General features: G+C 36.5%; 1 protein-coding gene and 1 long non-coding RNA gene across 2 annotated transcripts in view; one reads left to right on the top strand and one right to left on the bottom strand.

Moving 5' to 3' along the window:
- LOC5576856 (bestrophin-2) overlaps positions 1–23,367 on the bottom strand; it is a 103,607-nt gene that overhangs the window by 20,632 nt on the left and 59,608 nt on the right. The window lies entirely within an intron of this gene.
- On the top strand, positions 902–1,557 carry LOC110676257. Its single transcript, XR_002500213.1, has 2 exons — positions 902–1,156; positions 1,218–1,557. It is a non-coding gene; the product is annotated as an uncharacterized LOC110676257 (long non-coding RNA).

The raw sequence follows: 23,367 nt of genomic DNA, 5'->3' as shown, positions 1-23,367 counted from the left end.
CTATTGCCAGAAGGGTTGAGAAACGCTGGGGTATGCTGGCCACGTGCATGACTACACGCGCCGTGCACATTGAAATAGTGCACACTCTCAGCACAAACTCATGTGTAATGGCCATCCGCAATATGATGGCGCGTCGTGGCATACCTAATCATATATATTGCGACCGAGGGACAAATTTTGTGGGGACAAACAGCGAGTTAACCCGTATATCGGAGCAATTAAGTAATGAAGCCATCTTGAACGAGATTATTAGCCCGGATACAAAATGGTCATTCAACCCACCATCATCACCACACATGGGAGGTTGCTGGGAACGGCTGATCCGCAGTGTCAAGAGAAATCTTACATCTTTAAGTTTACCTCGTAAACCATCTGATGAAGTGCTGCGAAACGCCTTAACCGAAATCGAAAATACTTTGAATTCAAGACCTCTGACTCATGTTGCAGTTGAAAACCACGCTGACCCAGCCTTAACTCCAAATCACATTCTACTCGGAAGTTCTAATGGAGCAAAACCACTCACCATGCTAGATGATAGCAGCGAGGCTGTACGTCAATGCTGGCGTACATCCCAGATCATAGCCAACCAATTTTGGAAGCGATGGTTAACGGATTATCTTCCAGAAATAACAAGAAGGACTAAATGGCATACGCGATGCGAGCTTCCTGTTAAAGTTGGTGACATAGTCATCATTGTCGATCCCAAGTTACCACGAAACTGTTGGCCAAAAGGCAAGATCATCGAGACTCGACTCAGCAAGGATGGGGAAGTTAGATCAGCAACAGTTCGGACTGCTAGTGGTATTTATGAACGCCCAGTGGTCAAGCTGGCGGTTCTAGATGTCATGCGCGATGAACAGTAAGTCCTCCAAGTGGATGACGTACCTGGGGGGAGTGTTGGCAACCTTGCTGCCAGCGCGCATCTTTCATCAACCTTGCGCCACTTCTACAGAGACAGATACGACCAGACACAGGTGACGAACTGACAGTTCTGATGACAGGTATGAATGTTGAACAGTAAGACGAAGAACAGATCGACAACTAAAAAAAGACGATAAACATATTTACGAAGTGCACGCTGTTAGACAGCTCAAATTACATATAGATTAGATGAAACTATCAATATTGCTTAAAATTAGATTAACTTCTTAGTAAGGTATGGTATACCAATCAAACTATATTTCAACTTAAAATTAATGAATTTTCACTTAAAATAGGTACTTGCTGTAAAGCTGTATCGCTAGTTCTATTCTTAACCTTAAATTCATGCACTAAAATTGTAAAATCACGGTAAGCAGAAATTGAATTCCTTCTAAATCAAAATCTAAAACTTATCATAAAATTATTAGAATTCGACCAACGACAACACTGAACACAGACGAAGCTACGTAAGGGACTAAACGTAAGTCTTAAACTATATACTATTTACATATGTACAGGCAACGATTTACATGAAATTTGTACAATTCTAAATCTGTGCGCAACGCCCAAACTAAAACCATGTACTTGAAACCTTTTTCAATAGGAGAATTATAATCGTCCGCTGAATTACGCCCAGTTCTCGTGTTTAACTTGCGGAGATTATAATCGCGGAAATTATCCCTCTCGTTCCGTTGGCTTAACGCCAACAAAACCTTTTCGACCAAATGTCCATTTGACGAAATGTCCGTTCTATCAAATGCACTTCCGACTAAACGTCATTCGACTAAATGTCATTCGACCAACACGCTCGTTCAGATCTACTCAAAAGTCGACTCACTTTGGAACAAAGTGGAACTGCTCAAAAGTGAGTAACCACACTGTTACTCACTTCAGAGTAACATACAGTTCTGTCAAAATTAGAGTAGCACTTACTCATTTAGTTGACCCTGACATTTGGCTTTTCCAAAATGGAAATAAAAAGGAATAAAATGCGTATCATTTGTATATTTAATAAAATTCAAATTTACAATGCATAATGACTATATAAAATTTGACTCTGTTGACTGCCAGAAGTGAATCTACGGGGAGTTTTGGAGTAACTTGTTTTTTTTTCGTTCGGGTCTTCAGCGTATCCGAGATCCAATCCGTTGTTGCTGAAGCTAATGGGCTTTGTGTAGTTAGTACTAAGCATTTAGCAGCATCATCCCAAAGAGTGTGGGTTCGATTCCCGCTTCAGTGCGCAAAACTTTTTGTCAAGAACTTTTTTCGACTGTGCCACTGAGCGTAGCATGCTAGTCCGTTGTCTAGTGTGGTGCATCCTTCAAAGGGCAAATCGTCCACTGGAAGCATTGACGTGTCGGTGTTTATTTTTTAATTGAGTTGCTCAATGATGCTGTAAAAATATATGATGAGGTCAAATCAAGGTGCTACGATAATATAACTTACAGAAAACATTTCAGTAGCAAACATCAATCGGAAATTCCAGTGAATATACAGATTTATCTGAAAACGTATGTTTTCTAAACAATTACGTCCAATTTCTGTTTTAAACAGGATTCTGAGAACTTATTTTCTTACTTTTAATGTTTATTCTAATAAATACACATCTTGGCTTGGTACACGAAATTTTCGCAAGTAGGGTGCCGGTGCCATTAGTGGACTACCTTAGCTATAAAAATCATGACAAAATAACGAAAAGCCTTAGCAGAGATCTTTTGGCGTCAAGAAAGATTTCAACCTCTACTATATGGGAAAAATATAAAAAGAGTGATAAAACTAATTTTTTGCAATTTCTCATCGTAATAGGCTGGTTTTCATCACGCCAATCTGTCATCAAACGGCCTACTTTCCTGCACTGAAGAATGCAGTGCGGGAATAGTCATTACGCAACTGAAACCAGTGCTGTAATGGTTCATTACGCAACGCTTTCTCATTACGCAACTGTTTTGAGTTGCGTAATGAATCATAACACAACCATTTTTCAGAAATTGTAAAATAATGGTGAATGCATTCCGAAATAATTTCTGATACCCTCAAGTGGTCTTCTACGAAATTGCAAAAACTGTTGTACGTAACTCGTTGCAGAACTCGATTTTGACAGCACTCGTCATCATTATCCTACTCGGCAAGCCTCGTAGGATAAATTTACAACTCGTGCTGTAAAAATCATCATTCTGCAACTTGTTCCGTAAACTACTATTTAAACATAAAATCGCTTGAGCCACTATTGGTACACGTGTTCCAGTAGTTGCGCTAGTGCTCCAGTAGTAAACGTTTGGGAATTATACAAGGAATTTTAAACAAAAAGGCAAATTTTTACACACACTCTTAAAAATAATGAGATTTACGGGTGACGTAAACCTCATTGCAATTAATTATCATGTGACCTAAACTCAAATATAGCTAAATTTTACGTTTCAATTGATGTATTGGAAAATTTTAATGTCTTATAACCTACTTTTACATTATCATAAAAAATAAATGTCAGGGTAATAAATTCAAATATTTGAAGCCATGAAAGTTTGTCGTAACACTTAAATTTGAGTACCTAAGAACGTGAATTTACATGACTATCAACTTTGTTGACGGCGTCATACGAACCACCAGTTGGTTTTCGAACATGTCCGCGGTTAAACGTTCTCGGGAAAGCAAAAGTCATATATAAAAAAAATCATCATTATTCGTAAGAACTTGTGAAACTTCTGCAGAAAATCATTTGTAGTGAGAGTTGTGCTGATTTTGATACCGGTGAGCAAATGGTGTTCGCTAACTATTAGTGATTTATTGGGGTGAAAGATGTTTTTGTTTACCTCTTAATTTCGCTTTGTGTGACACTAAAAGATGCTTCCCATTATGCCCTGTGATGATGGTTTTTAAAATGTGTTGTAGCGAAGCATCATAGTGAAGGTCTTGCATCCAACCAAACTAAATTACCAGCAGAATAAAAGTGCAGTGTTCTTCCCGAAGACGGCTTATACAAGAACATATTTTGCGCATGATAACCACAGTTCCATCTAGATTCTAAAATAAATGAATGGGAGTGTTTCTAAACTGTTCTGTGGTCGAAAATATTAGTGCAGTTCTGCTAACACAGTTCGATGGCTTATATCGGATATTTCTTGGAGGCAGAAATCTCGTTGCTGGTAATTAATTGGTGAGTTTTTCTTTACTCTATTGGTACATTATAGTACATTATATATAAATGTGACAGGCATGCATTCATGAAAAAAGCCTCTAGAGAGATTACACGCCATGATGTAAAAGTTAGTCTTAAATCTTACTTTTATGTCACGGCGTGTATTTTTTTTTTGGTTTTTCTGTGTCATGTAATTTTAAGAACGGACGTAAAATAGTGTCAATTGGTTCGCTTCTTTTATGTGCATCTAAATGAATTTAATTTTACATGATATTTTCGAAGAGTGCAGGTTTAACATTTTTCCCTTCGAACAGCAACTAATATCTTTCGAATGAAGCATTAAGAACATCTCTGGGACTTTTCTTCATTTTTATACATCCATTTTAAAAACTGCTTCCATCCGTTGATCCACTACTGGAACACGACGGCGACTATTGATGCAAGGGAGCAAATTTTTTGCGTAAACTTAATTATTTATATGACTTTTTGATGAAATAAAAAGCTGAAATTTGGCAAATCGACTTAACGTTCAACGCTCCGTAAGTCTGATTTGATCATCAATGATTCTCATGCTGTTGTATTAGTATGTCTGGAAATAATGAATTGAAATGTGTGTGTGGAAAGCCAAACACGTGCTTTACTTTTCGTATGCTTTGGATTTTCGATGAGTATTGAAATTTTATTCAATATTACGTTTGTTTTTTTTATGAATTATCAGAAGTAATGTTTATTTTATGAGGTAAGGGGCGATAATAGTTATGTTTTTGATATTTATTCAATTATATACAATCCAGTAACGTATATATTTACTGTTTCACTCACTCTTCTAATGCGTTTGGAAAATATTGCCTATGTTATGCCATATAAAATTGATCAAACATAATAGACATAACATAAAGATAATTTACACCGTCTTCAGCACATAGGCTGCACAGACAGAACGATCACTAACATCAGGCAACGGACAACACGAAACACCCAGTAGCCAGTGAATTTTTCGTTTGACGGAAAGTTTCCACCGACTGGAGCGGGAATCGAACCCACACCCTGTGGCACAATACACCTAGTCGACTAAGGCAGCTAACAGAATGACCACGAAGCCCGTAGTTGGTTTGCTGTCCTGTTTTTTTTACGCGCACTATGATTTGGTACATAATTTGGTCTCTTACAGACTTATGTGTATTACATCCTAGCACACTCCAAGCGCATACGTCATCCACTTTTATTTAACGGGATACAAAGTTGCTCATTGGGCCTTCCGTGTTTTGAACATTTTTTTCCATCATTTCTGCACATTAGAGAGAGTCACGCTCAGTCATGCGATAAGTTTGTTTACAAAATGATGGGAGGAAATAGGGAGGTAGCAAGATAACAGCTGATTAGCAATGTTGCCAGGTGGTAGGATGGTGATCATTTGCTTTTGAAATATGTATCTGGTAAATGTAACAAGCAAACGATTTTTTACTCCCCTTATTATAAAAAGATCATACAATGATCAATATCGCTTTTCAAATGACACTTGAAATCATTTTCATATTTTTTGTGATATTCTGTGAGTTAGCGTCTTGACTTTTGTGGAAAGAATAGATAAATAATTCTGGCAACAATTGAATGATGATGCCACTTCTCGCTCAACTTTTCTAAAGGACCTATCTAACATTGAGAGGCTCTCTTTGTTTACTTTCTCTTTAATCGATAACTGAGTCACATTAACCTTCTCTGTTGCGTTTTTTGTATGAAACGCTAGTCAAGGAAATTGCCTTTCGATCTATAGTGAAAAACTTCCCAAAAGCTTTAGTATTCCACTGTTATAATTGAAAGAGAGCGAGAGAGGAGAGAATCTCTCATTTGTACATAGGTCCTTTAGTAATGTTTGGCGAGACTTCCATTAGCTTGTTCTACAGTGTGAGTTCTACCAGCAGTGCGGGTTTTATTGCAATGCATATCGAATTTGAAATGTGATTGTTTTGAAAGGTCAGATCTGCTTGATGCGCAAGTTTTTTGTGAGTCGCGATGTTTAACGCATAGGCAATACCGACAAAACATTCATCCTGTGGTTTCGAGTCTTGAAAAGTACTTTTCTGGAATTGTGTGTTTTCCGGGTGATGAATCGTTTTTTACCGCAGGAATGTTTTGAAAATAACGAGAATTTTCATTTGCAATTTTCGAGTGGCGGTGTCTTGTGAATGTATTTGTTATAGCAACGACACGTGTACATGGTATTGGTGAGGATTGTAAATGATGCGTGATTAAAAAATACCAGTTTTTGGAAATTTTCATCGATTTTGTACGAAAATGAATATTCTACTGCAACATATTTCATTTAAATCATCCTGTGAACATTAACAGATGCAGGTAAGTTGTGATTTATAATAAAATAAGGCTTAAATTAGTAAAAATGTTAGTGCGCACTAACACTAAGCCAAATAATCATTAAAATCACAATAATTCATGACGGATTCTGCCCCCTTAACTAGAGGCGATCTATCCACCAAAAATAGCACATGTCGTTTTTATCAAAAAATGTCTACCCAAAAGTTATCAATTTATCAATTTTGGCTCAAGGCGGTTTCGTTCACAGTACTGGACATTCGATAACTCACTAGACATGTACTATGACGTCTATATTTGTAATGCCTAGGTTAAGGTACTTAGGTACATCAGCGTTGCCGACAATGCAATTAGCAGTAAATTAGCAATTTGTTTGCCGTACCTATGCGTAAAGTAGCACCCTTATCGTATTAATGAAGTGGTTGTAGTGGAAGAAGCTATTGTGTCCAGGTGAAACTGTATGAAGACAGCTCCGATCATCCCCGTTTTTCCCTTTATTTAGTGACTCACTAAAAGACACCGGTGATGATGGGCAGGCGATGAAGCATCAGACGGGCAGAATACAAAAGCGACCGGCAACAAATTGGATGAAGTCTATTATCACTTAATCACTTAGCTTCGCTCTGACATTTTACATTTATGATCATTTCATTAAGCTTGACTCAATATAAGCTGACGACATAAATTACTGTTGCACTAAAAGTAAAACATCAAGCAATTAGTGTCTATCGAATAATCATAGAGTAAATCGTCATACAGATTTTTTATGTATTTGTTAGTCAAAATCTGAGAAGGATGGCAAATTTCAACGTTCATATCTTAGTCTCATCCAAATGAGTTTGAATTTTGGGAGGACTCTCTCAATCTTATTGTATGGGGCAGCAGTGATACATATTTTAAAGTCTCAGCTAGAAATTTCATTAGTACAAGTATAGGTAGCAAATACGTTCATTTAGAATTAACTTATAAAAATGATATAGGTATGTATGAAAGATGTAATCACAAATATAATTTTTAAAAAATCAAGTTCAATTCAAAGTGCTACTCACCAAGCTTTGAAGCAAACAATTATCGGTTGATTAGTCATTTGTCTGAGTAGCTTAAGTCATCAGAAAAACTGCTCCTAGGGGGCGTGATTCTAGAAAATTCTTTCCTTATCGCTACGAACCTTTTCAAACCAGGAATCCCATTACAACAATGCCTGCTATCCGAATGCAGTCAACTTGCTGCACGGCATCGCAGTTTAAATTGATTATTTTTAATTACCATTTCGTGTCAAATAGTAACTCACTGGATGGAAGGTTCGATTAATGTTTTTTACGTTTAACGATTTTCGCACACAATGACGTCATTGGGATGTGTGATACTTTTCATTATTTATTCTATGACCGTTAAGAGTCGTCCACAAACCAAATTTTAGTTCCATGAAAACTATCGTGTATTTTGAAAAACCATCACCCCAACCCTTATTTTATTCTAAATATAAGCGGAAAAATTGTTGTGATGCTTTTCAAAATCAAGATTGAAGTTTATGATAACGAGTACATTCCGGAACGAAATATGGTCGGATATTCGGGAGAAATCTTGTGATCGAAGAGCTTTTGCCGAGATTAAATACTCAATACGCAATACTCTCTTGACCGGAATATATAGTAAAATTTCATGAATCCATCAAAAGTTTCATCGAGAAACTTCAAGGGGCCATCACAAAATACTCAAATATTTCTTCATACATAAAGTCCGCCAAGTTCTCTTGCCGAGAATAAGCGAATTGCAAAAAATGGGAAGATTTTAGCAGTAAACTTCAAAAAGTCAAATATTCTTTTATGTATTAGTTAGTTATGTTGTTGTTAGACAATGTTCTTCACAAGAATATAAAAACTTGAAAGGATTGACTAGAGCTCACGTTGATCTAAACAAGAATTTTTATTATTTTGCCATGGATGAGACGAGAATATTTTAGAAATCTGTCAAAAATCCCTCATATATCCGTCTTAGATCACCAGGTTTTTTCCTCAGAAAGTTTGATAAAACAACTTGAAATCTTGAAAGAAATTAATCGAGGATTTTGCAAGGAATACATTATAAATTACCGCATTGAATTCTTCAAAAATATTGCAAGGAGCATTTTTTTGGCGGTGCAATTTTTTGGAGTCAATCTATCCAAACCCTCTGGAAGATACTAATTCCCATCAAACCATATGGTTAAGCCAAGAATTCACTAATCATTGGTGGATGTCTTGTTATCATTGAGATTAGTATACAGCTTTATATGAAACTTAGTTACACTTTATATTGCTTTAACTTGTCTATTGTTAAAACAGGTCTGCTGTTTCCCATAAGTTTGAATTTATTATTTATCATATATCGTAAAACGAGGTATTATTAATCAGTGGGTTGTTCGGTTTAACTTTTCAAATACATATTATTCATCTTCTTCTTCTTCTTTTCTGGCGTTACGTCCCCACTGGGACAGAGCCTGCTTCTCAGCTTAGTGTTCTTATGAGCACTTCCACAGTTATTAACTGAGAGCTTACTATGCCAATGACCATTTTTGCATGTGTATATCGTGTGGCAGGTACGAAGATACTCTATGCCCTGGGAAGTCGAGAAAATTTCCAACCCGAAAAGATCCTCGACCGGTGGGATTCGAACCCACGACCCTCAGCTTGGTCTTGCTGAATAGATATTATTCATCGGAACATTTTATATCTTCTATTGTTGAGCTTATATGGACAATTGAGCTTCATTCATGCGTAGAGTAATTAATATATTTTGGACCCTCTGGGTCATTTTCCAAAAAAAAAAAAAAATGAATCGAAAGATTAACTCAATTCACAAGTCATTTGAAAAGATAGAACTGTTTCATCCTTGCGTTAACCGTTTGTACAAATAAAATGTCTTTATTTTGACTAAAATCCATTTAATTCAATCGGTTTATCCAAACAACCGATACAACACGTTTCATGCAGAAACTGAAGCATTCAATCATTTTTCATATAGGGAAAATGTACCAGTTATGGCCACTATGACTATTTCACATTTTGAATATTTTTGAATGTTTTAACATCAAGATTCATTTGATATCAATCTACTAAAACACACCGAATGAATAAAAATTTGGAAATAATCAAATTATTACGTATGGCGAAATAGGGAACCATTATGTCCATAACTGGTACAACTACCCTATAAGCAAAAACTATTTTCAAATTCTTAGACCAAAAAGCAAAAATTATCGAAAACTTATACAAACAGACTCCAGTCTAAAAGTATACAAACTTACATTATCGATGTATTCGATAATTCGATATTACATATTACATTCGCAGACGAAATTCTACACATTTCGCTTTAAACCAATTCAATTTTTCACTTTTAGAACGTTTAATTTCTGGATTTACAAAACGACGAAAGTAAGATTTTCATCTTTCGCAACCTAACACTACTTTCGCCGCTCCGCTGTATGGAGAGAAAAAGTGACTTAACCACGACAAAACACTACTTGAGTCGATTTTACACTGGTACAAAAACGTCGAAAGTAACTGAATAAATCGGCTTATCATTTTGTAATGAAATTTTTGTGGGAAATAATAGGAACTCCTTAGTTTTTGAACACGAGCTTATTGTATGCAAAATTTAAGCAACGTACTCGGCGAAAAAATGTTAAAAAGGTGATTCCTTTTAAAACAGATTTAGAAAATAGGTTGTGATACTTCTGAATTGATTTTCTCAAAACCGTATGGAAGTTACTTACGTCGATTTGAAATAGTAATCGAGAATTCTTTCCGTTTTGGGGTCGTCCATAAATGACGTAGCATTTTAAAGGGAAGGGGATATTTACGAATTTGTGACGATGTATGACGAGTGGGTACACTGTTCCTTTAGATGCGGTATAGTTTTAATTTGTGTTCCTATAGTTGCGGTATCCGTTGATTTATTATGGGATCCTCCATTATAGGAAAACTTTACCGCAACTATTGGTACAAGTGAGAACTGTTTTAGAAGTTTTGGTGATATATGATCAATTTTGAAGCAATTTGAACGAGGTTTTCAACTATTTCGTGCATCAACAAGCCAATACGTTGATTACCAGTGTCGGTTCTGTGACTGATTCAATGAAAACAGTAAAAATGACACTACCGCAACTATAGGAACAACCCCAACTAATGGTTCACTTAACCTACTTCGAAAGAGGAATTTGGTGAGTTTGTTCTGATCAGCAGCGCATGATCTCAACACAATGCTTAAACATTAACCATTAGTCGGCCAGAACGATTACCGAACGTATTCTATGGCACTACCCTTTCCATCAACATTCCACAACATCCCATAACACCTATGAGAGGTCGTAGAGTTCTCTGCATCTTTCTTAAATAGGTGTTCAATTAATCATCTTTTCCATTCCCCAGTTTTCGCAAGGACGTGGCCAGGACAGCTCTCGACTGTTGGAGGATGAGTCAATCTTGTCTACGAGTTAGAGGTTTGTCCCAAATTTCTAACTTAGGTAACGGACGGGAAGGAGGCAACCCTCATGCAATGCGGTCTAGGGCCGTAGGTAGTACAAGAAGCAAATTATTACTAGTCACATATGAATTACAGTCGTTTAAATTGCTACAACTGTGCAACAGACAAACACCGCAAGTTAATTGCAGAATCTTGGACAAAATGTCACCAAACTACATGTCGTTAAATTTAATTTTAGCCAAACAAAATATTTACAAAAGAAAAACAAAATCAAAAAGGGAATTTTAAGCCATTTAATTATTTCAAGCCTCTTCATATTTATTTTCATACTTACGTTACCGCAACTTTTAATGCGATTCAATATTTACCGTGATATTTTATATGACACTTTGGAAAAATACATGCTCCTCGAAAATAGAAGCATTTTCTCCTGACATTTTTGAAATATTAATCGTTGGTGCATGCAATATGTTCACGGTACTGATCTCTTTTCGATTCATCATCCACCATCTCACATGCACTACCTTCTAAAAGATTTAAGCATAGGCACGCATTCATCAATCCTGATTACATTGCTTATAATTAAAATAAGTTATAGTAGAAAGTATTAAAAAAATCATTTTTGTTTAACTTCTCGAAAATGTTTAACGTTTGAAGCTTGATATTCAAGAATAATGCAGACAATTCATATGAAATCTACAAATAATTGCAGATATACAGAAATTTATGACCAGAAGTGTATAGAAATAAATCAAATTACTGTCCAGTTTCATATTAGTCACTCGTGATTGAAGGTCATGTTTTGACTTATATTAAATTTATTTGCAACCATTCATAGAGTTTCTTTGTCACCAACTTCATACTGCTTCAGGTTACATATAAACGAGTAAGATGCGCTGTAACGACAAAGTAACTTTTTGTGCATTCTGAAAGAAGTACCAAAACGTGATGCACAGTGGGAATAATAATAAAAAAAACCTTATCATAATAAATATTCAATATTGTTTTGTATGAGTATTTTTATTGACTGAATGTTCAAAACATATTAATACTTTCGTGATTGAAGACCTTGAAGAGAATTATATTTTATCCTTTTATTTTCCTTGAAAATTGTTTGCACAATTTGTTCATATAAACTTCCAACGGGTACTTTGTAATACAAAAAAACAAGTATAACAATTAAAGGCATAAGTACAATGGTAAGTCCAACTATAGCATTTGTTTCGTAATTCTGGTGCATCATTAAAAGATAATATTCTGTCCAATAAGAACGATAGTTTAGCCCTGGGAGGGAGGCACCGATACTACACTCGAAATATAAGACAACGTTATTTTGAACTGCAAGATAACTCCAGCTTGCCAACAACAATCAAGGCAGGCTTCGAGAAAATCGGTAGTTTCCTTTTGTTGTGCACCTTCGATCTTTCCTGACAAACATGAAAAAAGGGCCACAGTTTTCTATGCACTAAATATTCATTTTCATTGGAAAAAGTAGAACGATGCGTTTTTCAATGCTTTATGTTCAATCAGATTAAATGGTGCTCACGTGACATTACTTGCGTAATGTACATGAATTGATTTTCATTCGATTTTTATCACTTTTGAAGAAATACGAAAATGTGTTTTAATCAGTTACGCGCTTTTTTCATGTTAGTCCAATGTTTGAGATCTGGGCTCACAGTGACAGTTCGTGACAGCGAAATCTCGGCTCACTATGACGTACAGAAATTTTGTATTGGTTTCTCCCTCCCAGGTTTAGCCCATTGTGCAATACAATAACATTATTGTTACATAATTGTAGTATTGTTGCAGTTATGTCAAAAAAGTTAGCAGGCAATCTCGACAGTCTTCTGAGATATATGCTGCAACGCAGCTGTAACTTTCTCTGTTGACTGTTTACCAGGTGTTGTTTGTTTACTCTTGTTCTAAATTCATGGTAAAAAGTAATCTTGAAATTAACAAACGATGAAAATTAAATTGGTTGTGAATTTTAATAGATAAACGCTTTAAAATCTATGGAATTAATTGAAAAAGTGTGATCTGTGTTGTCCGCAAGTGTCGTGCGTGTAATCGTCTGAAAACCGAGTGTAATGAGTGATCTTTGTCATCGGTATTGAAACCATTTCGACCCAGAAATTCAATGGCATGCCGTAAGTAAATATATATCTTAATTTTAGAGAGATTTTAACGTTCTATACCATTTGTTTTATGATATTATTGTTTATTGGTTTTAATATGTTTCCTACATCTAAAGCGACATACAATTTTTAAAATCATCATAAGGTTCAGTTGCGGTATAACTATTTTGCAATTATTGATTTTCTTGTAACAGTGTCAATAACTGCACAGTAACATAGAACTTCATTGAATTTCTACAATGTTACTGAAGAACCGCTTTGAAACTGCTTTATGATTCACATTTTTCTAAGGTTTTTCGTAACAGAATGACAACACTATTGTAACGAAGTGAAATTCTATATGTTTCTCTGTATCATAAGTGTAATTCCTATGTAATTCTCTCTATTTTTCTTATTCACTGGACAAGTTACAAGTGCTACTTGGGCTATTATGGACCAATGCAGGAGTTCACTAATTTAACAAGCTTTAGCTTACAAATAGTAAGCTCGTGCACTGGACCATTGTCGCAATGACATAATTTTTCATACATTAACGCAACTAATGATATTTTACTTACATAAATGGATAGCAGCAAGCAGTGCGTGCGGGCGGCTGCGTTTCGAATTTTCTGTCACGTTTACTTCGGTGCCGCTTTTTTTCAATTTGGCTGGCTAAAAATAGAATCGGCTGATGGTGGTAGGGAAAGTGTACCAGTTATGGCTATAGTGGTTCCCTATTTGGCCATATGTGTTTTCTCAAAAACTTTCACATTTTGAATCATTTTGAATGTTTTAACATCAAGATATATTTTATATCAAACTACTTAAATACACAGAATGATTGAAAATTTGAAGATAACCTAATTATCACGTATGGCGAAATAGGGAACCATTATGTCCATAACTGGTACACCTACCCTATACCAATTGAAAATTTTCTATGGAAAAATGTGTTATAAAGTAATAAAAGTGTGTTTTCTTACGCAAAGTATGTGATTCTGCTGGTGGTTCGATCGGATACTCGCGAGATTCATTTTAGCAGGTGTTTTTTCACAATCGTTTTTCGTGATTCTGCTCGAACTATGCCTGCGGCAGTAAGAATCAACCAGTCTTCCATGCGTCATCGGTACGCGTGTGAGAGACGAGTGATGAATTGCTGAGCGAATTCGAAGATAAAAATTGGTGGGTTTGTTTTGCTATTTGGGCAATGTGCCAGTATTATTCACTTGTTCACAGACTCAGTAAATAGTCTTTTGGAAAATAAAGCTTTCTTTGAATAACTATGGGAGTGCTCATAAGTATATAAGAACCCATAAAAGTATTTCTCAAAGTAAGGACGTAATTCTGGCGTTAGAAGTAGAGTAAAGTTATAATTTTTTTACGATGACGCTAACATTAAAGTACCCATTAATATGTAAAATGGTATCCATTTCCAAGTAAAGTGGCTTAAATCATTAAAAGAGTACAGTCGGTTTACTCTTTGAAGAGTATTCGCCTTAAACTTTAAAAAATGGATATATTTCAGTTTTGGCCTCTCGAGTAAAAATGGGCAATACAACCCCATTATTTTATGAGCAAGGCTGACAGGTTGAGGATTGAAAAAGCTTCAAATTTGTAATTAAAGAATTAATTAATGCATTGACTCGCATACTAAACATAACGTTTCAGCTTTAATTCATCCCAAGTAAAATGATCATTACAAAAGCCATGATCAATCAATAGTATCAACTGACCTAATGCTTGATTTTTTTTTTTCAAACAGATGAGATGAGTTTTGAACCGATTGTCCGAAATTGAAAACGTGCAAAGTAAATGAACACTTACATTTTCTCGCGACCCACTAGAGATCAGCTCACGACTCCCTGGGGGTTACGACCCACAGTTAGGGAAACTATGTTCTAGGTATTGCGCGCGAGATTTAAGGCCCATGTGAAAATGGTGCAAATGTAAAACTGAAAATAGAGTTTTCTCTTTTTTAACACACAATTAAAAAAATAAAATAAATAAAAACACACAGCTCTTATAGTTGCCAAGTAAAACAGCTGTGTGTTTTTATTTTATTCAATTTGTTGGTTTAAAAGGAGAAAATTGCTTTTTCAGTTTTACATTTGCAACATTTTTTATTTAATCCAATGCGTTGACGGCATTGACCTGTTGAGAACCATGCGACTCCTTAGTTCCATGCCGACTTTGAATAAAACGATGGAGTCCGGCTATGGAGAAATTTTGAAAAATGTTCCAAACACGTTAGTACTGTAATGACAGTACCGTAATCCGGGGTAACATTGATTATTTTTCTGAATGTTTCTTTAATATTTCATTTGAAAATGCAAATTTTGCAAAGTTTATATTTTTAAAACAAGTACTGCCACCCATAGCTCGAGACTATATACTGAATTTTGTTTATTTAAAGATTTAAGCACGTTAAGAAACACGTTTTAGGCGATATTTTTATTAAGCTGATATGGGGTAACATTGATCACCTACACTCTTAAAAATAATGAGATTTACGGGTGACGTAAACCTCATTGCAATTAATTATCATGTGACCTAAACTCAAATATAGCTAAATTTTACGTTTCAATTGATGTATTGGAAAATTTTAATGTCTTATAACCTACTTTTACATTATCATAAAAAATAAATGTCAGGGTAATAAATTCAAATATTTGAAGCCATGAAAGTTTGTCGTAACACTTAAATTTGAGTACCTAAGAACGTGAATTTACATGACTATCAACTTTGTTGACGGCGTCATACGAACCACCAGTTGGTTTTCGAACATGGCCGCGGTTAAACGTTCTCGGGAAAGCAAAAGTCATATATAAAAAAAATCATCATTATTCGTAAGAACTTGTGAAACTTCTGCAGAAAATCATTTGTAGTGAGAGTTGTGCTGATTTTGATACCGGTGAGCAAATGGTGTTCGCTAACTATTAGTGATTTATTGGGGTGAAAGATGTTTTTGTTTACCTCTTAATTTCGCTTTGTGTGACACTAAAAGATGCTTCCCATTATGCCCTGTGATGATGGTTTTTAAAATGTGTTGTAGCGAAGCATCATAGTGAAGGTCTTGCATCCAACCAAACTAAATTACCAGCAGAATAAAAGTGCAGTGTTCTCCCCGAAGACGGCTTATACAAGAACATATTTTGCGCATGATAACCACAGTTCCATCTAGATTCTAAAATAAATGAATGGGAGTGTTTCTAAACTGTTCTGTGGTCGAAAATATTAGTGCAGTTCTGCTAACACAGTTCGATGGCTTATATCGGATATTTCTTGGAGGCAGAAATCTCGTTGCTGGTAATTAATTGGTGAGTTTTTCTTTACTCTATTGGTACATTATAGTACATTATATATAAATGTGACAGGCATGCATTCATGAAAAAAGCCTCTAGAGAGATTACACGCCATGATGTAAAAGTTAGTCTTAAATCTTACTTTTATGTCACGGCGTGTATTTTTTTTTTTGGTTTTTCTGTGTCATGTAATTTTAAGAACGGACGTAAAATAGTGTCAATTGGTTCGCTTCTTTTATGTGCATCTAAATGAATTTAATTTTACATGATATTTTCGAAGAGTGTATGTAAACAACGTTCGGTAATACTGAATATGTCGTTACTTACTTAAATCATGGCCCCTGAATCCGATTATGAAGGCCAAACGCTTACAAGTCATTTACTGTTTGAGTTATTTTAAAATTAAAAGCACCTCGAACCACGGAATACGCCTAAAGGTATGCAATTTCCTAAGGGAATTTTACATTCTTGACAGTAATTCGGTAATATTGCCTAAATGAGCATACTTATAAACGATTTGACAACAGAATCGTTCTCGGCGATGCCATTTTTAGTAAGAATCTTATTTTCCTTGCTTATATCGTTTGCAGAACTTATGTGATACATGAATCTTTGGTAGTGTCATCCTTAACAATAAAAATCATTATTTCAAAAAGTTGACAAATTAACGAATAAAGTAAACTCATTTTTCACAAAAACATTAACTTTTATTAGCTCATGAATATAAGAAAGAGAAGCACTACTCATGATTTGGAAATATTTCAATAATAATTTTTAATACGTTCTTTTGATGAATGACTCCTTTCCGATCAATGTTACTCCGCTGATCAATGATACCCCAGATTACGGTACAAAATTATCATCCCATAGTGAAAACTCATTCTTTAAACCATAATTAAGAATGTTACAGATGAAATAAATCCCTTTTGAGCTAATTTTGTTCGAGATTTTTGTAGATGTTTGCATGGATATAATCCCGTCCGTCGGATTGAATTGCTCTCTTCAGCAAGTTTCTTTATTATGGTTTGAAAAGTAAGTTTTCAGTGTGGGATAATAAGTTTTTATTTCCATAACAGTACTGAAGTGTTTGGAACATTTTCCAAAATCTCTCCGTTGTAATTTCCATATAAACCTACACTGTCTTTGGGCCTCCTTCAAATCATAACCTAGAAAGCTGAAAATTTCACAGAACACTATTTTTATAGTAAGGAAGATAGGAGAGATTTGACTTCCAAACTTTTTTATATTTTACACTACCCTACTACCTCATCCATCGTCCATAACTGGAACCAAACAGCGAGTGTACTTTCCTTATTGTGTTTCCGGGCACCAAGATCACATAGAGTTTTTGAATTATAAATTACATCGTGATTAGTTCATTTTATAATCATTGTGTGGGTTCAACTGTGTTATTCGATTAGAGGATTAAACTATACAATATAAATAAATTCACTGTTATCGTTATTTGCTTATAACCCTTTTTTTCTTACATTAATCATGAAATATGGTGCAATTGAAAATATGAACAGAAACGCCAAACAAATGCTTGTTAGAGAACCTCCCTCACATATTGTATAAGCGCAATAATTATCTGAATCTTCGTCTCGTGTGCTTGACCAAAACGCCGATCCTCAGCGAGAAGTTGCTGCCCAAATATCTTGTTTGCCGTCATATAGTGTCAACAAAGCTCAACTACTACTGCCGTAGAAACGTGCATTTTCCGGCTGCCACAAACCGTGCAATCGAACCAGTTTCGTGCCGATGACGGGGATGATAAATTTCCAAATGTGGAAACAAAAAAAAGGTAAAACCCCCGGTTGTCAATAGCGTCAGCCGGACGTCCTTCAAATTGACATATCTCGAGCTATATATATTTAAAAAATACCTCTATTCAGGGGATCCCAACCCAAGCCGGTTAAACCTTTCTGAATGTCAAGTTCGCTTGCAAACGTTGAACCTGCTGTTCTTTGGACAAGTTGAAAAACATGTTTCCTTGTAGGAACACCATCATCATCAGTGCGGTACGTGCGGATTGGTCTCGAGTGACGAGTTGTATTGGGTATTATTACTGATCGGTCCCGTATTGACTGCCGGCTATACCGACTTATACCAAAAACAGCGATTAATTCTCACGCAACACAACACTCCGCCGCAGCGATCAATCGTTGAATGTAAACAATCGAGCGAACGAATGCTTTTGATTTCTACCCTCGCAAACGGGTTTCAATTGCGTGATTAGCTATTTTGGTGCTTGACACGACATTCGATACGGATTATGATTTGTTAATTTGACCAAAATAATAGTGTATATTTCCTCATTTTGGCATAACCACAAAGCAATTTTGAAATATGAAGAAGATTTCGTAAGTTTCGACTACATAACTGGTGCAAATATTGTATGTTTGCTTTGCTCATGATAATTCATATGTATGTCAAACATTAGAAAATTACATTCATTTCTTACATCTAGGAGTTCTATGTCAGCCAACACTACGACACTGATTTTTAAAAACTATATAACGATCTTATTCACATTTTTATTTGCAGTATATTACATCATTTACGTATAAGACCGATATACATTTTTCAAAAAACTTTAAACTATCTTAATTCGAATATACAAAACACAAATCATGAAAATAGAACATAGAAATGGTTTTTGCCTAAATTTATTAATAATTTTATTTGACATTTGCTTCAGTTTTTATTTTGTTTGCTACTAAGTGGATACAGATTATAGACATTCGAATATTTGTTAAATTTGTTCAGAATGCTGTCAATTTGATATTTGATAGTACAATTTTCATCTAGTATGAATACTAGTATGAATACTAGATACTTAGTTTTATCTGACAAATTTATTGAACCCCATCTTGACAACATGTCTACTTCAAAGTTTCAAGTAAATAGTAGGTTTATGTGCAAAAGTAATACATTTAATTTTGGAAATATTAGAAGAAATCTTCCATTTCTGCAATGATGAAGCAAAAATGTTTGTATTTTTTCGGAGAGGCCTATTTTAATCGCAAACAAAAAAATTTAACATTCCTGAGGTAAACTAGGTGAGTCAGAAGTGAAAATATTGTATAATATTGATTCCAAAAACACCACTAGCGCATGACGGCTCACTTAGTAGCATGTCCGAAAGAGCTTGAAACCATTGAGAACCAGAGCTACAGGTCCGAAGCCCTGATAAAGGTGGATGATTGTGATGGCTATGACCGTGGTCATCATGTAAAGAACAACCCCATCGCCAACACTTTATTCAAGTACCACATCTACTACAGCGGTGGCGACACAGCAGAGCGTGGAGTAGGCTTCATAGTGATTGGGAAGAAGATGAAGCGAACTATTCGGTGGAAACCGGTAAGTGACCGAATCTGTGTGTTGAGAATGAAGGGCAAGTTGTTCAACTACAGCTCGAATGCGTCAACGAACGATAAGCCCAATTACATGAAGGATGAGTTCTATGAGAGCCTGGATAAGGCCTACAGAGAGTGTCAAAAACAAGATGTCAAGATAGTCATCGGTGACGCAAATGCGCAGATCGGGAAAGATGGTTTCTTCCGACCCGTCATTGGAACGGAAAGCCTCCATTCCGTTACCAATGATAATGCCCTGCGGCTAAAATAATATCCGCAAGCACACCTGGCGACATCCGAGGGGCGGTTATCCAGCGTCACGAGTTCCACAACAAACAGAACGCTGCGCTTCAATATACAACGCTTGTCGACTGATGGGGTAGCTGCGCAGTACCGCCAGCAGTTGGGAAGAATCAACGTTGCTGGAGATGTCGACAGCTTGTGGGACCCTATCCACGAAGCTGTGACAACAACGGCGCGGGAAGTGATTGGCTCTGGTCAACGACGATGACGAAACGACTGGTTCGATGAAGAGTGTCAGAGAATAACAGACATGAAGAATGTCGTCAGAAGCCGTATGCTTGTGGCCGGTACGCGACAGAACAGAGAGCCGAAGAAAAGCGAATCCACCGCAGAAAGAAAAGGCAGCACGAAGAAAGTGTGGTAGCTGAAGCTCAAGAAAGCATGAACCGGAATGATATGCGGAGATTCTATGCAACGGTCAATGGTGCGCGGCACAATACCGTACCAGTGCAATGATCGAGAAGGGAATTTTCTGACCGATAAAACGGCGGTGGCTGCCAGGTGGAAGGAGCACTTTCAGCAATTGTTGGACGTTGAAAATGGAAATGTAGCGAGGAACAGGATAAACATTGATAATGGCGATCAAGCTGTGGACCCACCAATCATAGGATTGTTTAAAACGGCTATCTTCGAGCTGAAGAACTGTAAGGCTGCTGGGAAGGACGAGATTCCGGTCGAGCTTCTCAAGCACGAAAGTGAGCAGCTTTATCAGTCTGAAGGTATGGGAAGACGAAGAATTGTCCTCCGGCTGGTTGGATGGCCTCATACGCCCAATCAACAAGAAAGGGCACATACTGGAGTGTGACAATTACAGAGGAATTACCCTGCTGAATTCGGCGTACAAATTTCTGTCGCGCATCCTGTTTAACAGACTGAGACCGCTCGAGGAGTCCTTAGTCGGCGAATAACAAGCTGGTTTTCGTGAGGGCCGTTCGACAAGTGACCAGATGTTTAGCTTGCGAATGATGCTAGATAAATACCGGGAGTATAACTTGCAGAATCACTATCTGTTTATTGATTTCAATGCGGCGGACTACTCAGTGAAAATAAATTTGCTTTGGCAGATAATGTCTGCACATGGTTTTCTGGCGAAACTAATAAGGCTGATAAGTGTTACGCTGGATGGTTTGAAATCAAGTGTTCGGATTGCAGACGAGGTGTCAACCTTGTTCGTGACGTTAGGCGGGTTGAAGCAGGGAGACGCACCTTCGAAATTACTGTTCAACATTGCACTCGAGGGTGCTATTCATTGATTCTTCCGGTGGGTCTCTACGGGCACGAAGCGTGGACGTTGATAGAGGCATACCGGAAAGCTTTCGGTGTTTACGAGCGTAAAGTGCTGTGGACAATACCCGGTGCGAAACACGAAAATGGTGTATGGCGCAGACGCATGAATCACGAGTTGTATCAAGTGTACAAAGATGCGAATATTATCAAGTCTGGGAAATACGTCAGACTTCAGTGGGTTGGCCACTTAGTGCGAATGTTGGAAGAAAGAATTGCGAAAATAATATACTGCAGGGAACCAGGTAGAGGTCAGCGACAGTAGAAGAGGACCTGGTGATCCTAAGCGTTCGGGGCAGCTGGAGAAGTATCGTCCAAGACCGACGAAGATGGATCTCTACAATACGCCCGGCAATGGCGTGAAGCTACGCTGTAGCCATCAAGGTATCATGGTAAGACAGGTATTACGTTAGCATTTTTCCATTTGGATTTACTACTTAAAATATGCAAAACTTAGATGATATGTGATAAAGTTGCTCGCAAACTTTTAAAGAAAATTCAAAGTTGTTCATCACAAAGCGTTGAAATGTGAAAAAAAAATTCCGACAAAACAGTGCATAATAGATGGCATTAATTTCAAACGTGTAGTAATAAATAGTCGTTTAATCTTTCGTACTATTGTTCCAGCTCGAGCTCATTCATAGCCTGGAGAGCTACGTGAAAGGTCTCCCCGGGGAGAAGCATCCAAACTGCGCAAAGCAACGTTGCAGTCAACCCGCACCCAGCAGATGATCAAATTTATGAATTGCAAATTTATGCAGCAATTGAAATTAATTGCGACTGTCTCCTGTAATCACTATGCAGTATAAACCTACACCTACTGCTGCTGGATCCGTTGGAGATGTTGTTACGTGAATAAAGCACCCACGGTAGCAGCAGGCACACCATCAACTGACAAAATCAGCAAAAATAATTGAACAACAGTAGTGCCATTATGGATTTCCCTGTACAAAACGTTCGCAAGTGTTTTGTTTTGCATACATTTGCAGTCACAGCAAGTGACTGCTTTAGTTTTTATAGCGTTGTGCTGATTTGTGACATTTGCTACAACTCTGAACCATACAAACCATCTTATTTACAAACTAATTAAACAATGATCGAATGAATGACAAAATTTTCTTATTTCTTAAATCGTGGATTTGCTCAATAAATATGTACACGATTTCGTATAAACGGCTTGTTGTAAATAAGTGATGGAACAGAGTTATTGTAAACGCTTTAAAACATCGAAATAGATACAAACAATCCTTGAAATAAACATCAATTTCTGCTTCGTGTTTAACGATGATAAATGTGACATATGGCACTGGAATTTATCAAATAGCAAAGTTCAATCTACATTTTTAATCACTATGTAGATCTATTTCACAACAGTAGGAGAGCGTTCGAGTCCGAACAAGCTTGGCAAAAGAGGTGTTAACCAACGTGATAAACATGGCGGCCATCCCACCGAAGGGCATCCTCAGCAAAGATAACTTAGTTAGTCAGTGATCAGCTCGCTGCAATTAGTCGACTATCCCCTGCCAATTAGGTACTCGGCTCGCCCGGAAGAGAACAATCGAACAATGATCGATTGAAATGGGAGGGAAAATGCTCACGAATGACAGCCAAAGCATTGGCCACCAACGTGGGATGACCGTTTACCCTTAGCTTACTGACTCGTGGCTGGTGTTTAGTGAAAAAAAAGCTGTAGATTACGGTTGATCCAAATTGTAATTACACTGTAAATAATTCATTCAGCAAGCAAAAAATGCTTGAACATTAAGTTGGCTGATTAAAAAATCAAACTCTAGAAATCTTAACCCCTTCATTTTTCTTAACCATAAAAATTATTCAAATCGCAATAGCTTTTTTGTTTTTCGATATTTTTGCACCATTTCTTCACAAGTTCTCAAAAAACTCTAATGCTTTGAGAATTATAAGTCATATGGATTTAAAGATTCCGATGTTCCTTGTGGTACCGACATACCCCAATTAAAATTGCTTTAGCTATTTTTTTGTTTTATTCAATTCATCAAAAAACTAAAAAACTTCTATAAAAAAATCAAAGTTTTGACCATAGTTTGCGCTGTAGTAAATTAAATTTTGTAGTTAGTGTCTTCAGAAGAGAACTAAAACACATCGGTGAACTTATTGTTAGGGCT

This window comes from Aedes aegypti, chromosome 2, assembly GCF_002204515.2.
Source record: "Aedes aegypti strain LVP_AGWG chromosome 2, AaegL5.0 Primary Assembly, whole genome shotgun sequence".
In the NCBI taxonomy this organism is placed as follows: Eukaryota; Metazoa; Arthropoda; class Insecta; order Diptera; family Culicidae; genus Aedes; species Aedes aegypti.
The sequence above is the reverse complement of the archived record's forward strand: the minus strand, read 5'-3'. Positions and strand labels throughout refer to the sequence as shown.